The sequence below is a fragment of the Orycteropus afer genome, unplaced genomic scaffold, assembly GCF_000298275.1.
Source record: "Orycteropus afer afer isolate SDZICR_OR568_19922 unplaced genomic scaffold, OryAfe1.0 scaffold00072, whole genome shotgun sequence".
Taxonomy (NCBI): Eukaryota; Metazoa; Chordata; class Mammalia; order Tubulidentata; family Orycteropodidae; genus Orycteropus; species Orycteropus afer.
In genome coordinates, this window is record NW_006921659.1 from 554831 (window position 1) to 557989 (window position 3159).

The following is a 3159-nucleotide window of genomic DNA, read 5'->3' on the forward strand; positions in this document are numbered from 1 at the left end:
GTAAAGATTCCACTGTAGAACAGGCCCTGGTGTTCTGAAAACCAGTGGTCTCGTTTTTGGCTTTGCCAAGCATGATTTTTTTTTTTTTTTTTTTTAATTTGGATTGCACTTTTTTGATTCATGACTGTACCTGCACATGGTTGTAACTTTGACTCTCTTCGCGACTCCCAAGCTGGATTCACAAGTTCTGATTCCTGCATTTGCTTCCACTGTGATTTGTTCTCGAAACTTAACAGTGAGCTTATAAGCAAGCGAGTGGACCGTACCACCCAGGGACCAGAAGATGGAGCCCACACAGACTTCTTGTGTAAAAATATGAATGCTGAAATATTTCCAACATTTTTTTTTTAATTTAATAAACATTGTAGCCACATTTAAATGGTCTAAACCCATAACATTGTAGTCATGGCAACCTGCTAAACTTTCTCATGCAACTAAAATTTATGGGGAAGATGGGGGTGGGAGGGTTGTACATTTCCCATTGTAAAATAAGTGTTTTAAATGTCCTGTACTGCTAATGAAATGACTTTCTATATGTCCAAGAGCTCTCCAGTGGAATAACTATGCACTACTTTACATTTCATGGGGATGCACACACAAAAAAAAAAAGTATTATGTTTTTAGTTGCTGTTTGTACCAACCTTGAATTACATGTTTAACAACAACAAATCAAAACTCCTATTTCTATTGAGTTTTTAATACTGAGTAGCCACTCTAAAGTCTTAATTCCTTTTTTGTTATGATTTATTTGTGAGTTTACATTTTTAAATTGTTTAACTTTCTTAATTTAGTAATTAAAAAGAGAGCATTTTACATTTGGAATTTTTTTGTTCATTTGTTTAAATCATGGGTGACACTCTAGTGGTCCTGTGCCACATCAGTCCCATACCAGATGGCAAGGAGTCGCTGGTGAATGTAGCCAGTGCACAGAGGATTTCTAAATGACAGACACATTCAGAACATCTGGAGTGGTTGGGTTGGGTTTTTTTTTTATTATTGTTTCTTTTTTTTCTTTTTCTTCCTGCAGAAAGGTTAGGCCGTCTAGCTAATACAGAGGATTATTAAAGCAAGGCTAGCAAGACATACCTTCTGATTTTAATTTATCAGAAACTTTGACTGGAGTGTGCTGTGTCTCACTTGTAGGAGAAAGAGACAATTTCAAGAAGAATCTTTCTGCCCTAAAGTCAGTATTTATAGTTCCTAGGATCCCTCCAAGAGCCCTGGTGGTACTATGGTTAAGTGCTCGACTGCTATCTAGAAAGTTAATGGTTCAAACCTGCCAGCCACTCCAAAGGAGAAAAGCCCTGGCAATCCTTTCCTGTAAAGATTACAGCCCAGGAAACCCTTGGGGACAGTGCTACTTGGTCCTATAGGGTCGCTATGAGTCAGAATCAATTTGATGGCAAGTGACATCCAACCGCAGGATCCTGAGCAGACCCCTGGTGTCTCTTGCTTTCGGATCCTCATAGATAGAAATGAGGGGAAGGACAAGATTCACTGTTCGGTCCCCAGAGCTCTGAGAGCCTGTGCTTCTAAGAGTACTGATGTCATGTATAATCATACAATTTTCTTGCTGGGATAACCTTTACATTTAGAAAAGGTTTCCAATTTTTTTTTTTAATTGAAAGGAAGGGATTTTCAGGTCAGCTGAGACTTTATCACATTGTTTTTGGTACTAAAATAAATAAAATTTTAAAGATCTTAATCCATATAATTATTATGACATTATTGGGCAATCTCTTAACACAATCTAGATATTTTTTATGATCACTTTGTTTTCAATCCTTACATCCCACTAGGTTGAATAATTTGCACATATTCTCTGGAGGATTTTTGTTTATATTTTTGACTCAGTCATTCAAAAAATATCTGAAAAAAAATCATAGCCTGTTTTTAACAAAGATTCTTTAAGAAAAGGAATCTCTTCAAAATATATTCTTTAATTCAGTGATGGAGTTTACTGTGGATTCTCTTACATGTAGGAAAACTGAAAGGATTGGGGCCAAACCCACGGGTGCCCTCAGGAGCTACAGCCCGCCAGAACTGTTCCAAAAGATGAAGAGCGGGGCTGTAGCGTGCAAGGAAGAAAGCTCTCAATACTAGGAAACGAGAAACATTTCAGGTTTTTTCTTCCAAGAGGCTGACGTCGTGTTGTATTCCTGGGGTATTCCTGAGGTAGACCAGCCGAGGCAAAGGAAATATCACCTCCAGGGCATCTTCACATCTTCCAAGTAGCCTCTCTCCCTCACAAGTTGGGCAAGCTTGGAGTGAGAAGCAGAATCCTCTGGCTGGAAGATCGTTTTATTAAGAAAGAAAAATATCTTGAAAAATTCTTTTGTGGGAAGTTATAGTCACGTATTGTTTTGTCTTTAGGAACCTCGTGGTGAATAAAAGACGTCATCTCTTCCCTTAGGGGTGCTGCTGTTCAGCACTGCTGGGCTGTATAGGCTTCTTAGTAAGACTTCCTTTATTATTCCTTTATATTCACTTACTGCAAATCAAATAATAAACCTATTGGAGAAGACAGCATTGCAAAGTGCAGACACTATAACAGAATGATTTCTGTTCACCCCATTCTCTGCACCCACACCTTCCCCGATGCTTTGTTGACGGTGATGGGTTGGGAAGATCAGAGGACCTGTCATCCTGAAGGGTCGCTAAGAGTCAGAATCAACTCCATGGCAGTGTGTTTGGTTTTTTGGTTTTACCAGAGGCAGGGCCTCCTGTGTGTAAGAGCATTGCGGTATAGACCAGGGCAATTGCCTATGCTGTGGGCCTGGCACAGACAGGTGTATGGGGTGCCTGACATTTCCTGGTTGGAAGTTCACCATTTGCAGACTTGTTGATGCTCAAGAAAAGCCTTCCCAACTGCTTGTAAACAATGGTACTGACTTCTGATCTCAGCTTCAGTTTTTCCAAGGGACACAAAGTTCGGGTGAAAAGCTAAGGGTGTGCATAGTTCCTCAAATAAGCCACAGTACTGACAGATTTCCTGACACCACCAGAGGCTGTTTACCTGCTTTGAGGAAGGCAGCAATCCTCCTGTGGCTACTTCTTGGCACCAGAGAATTTTCTCCTAACTGCAGAGCTGAAAATTTAATCTATAATTTCCCATGGGGCTTTAAGAATTTATACCGTGTTTGTTAGAATGGTGCTTTC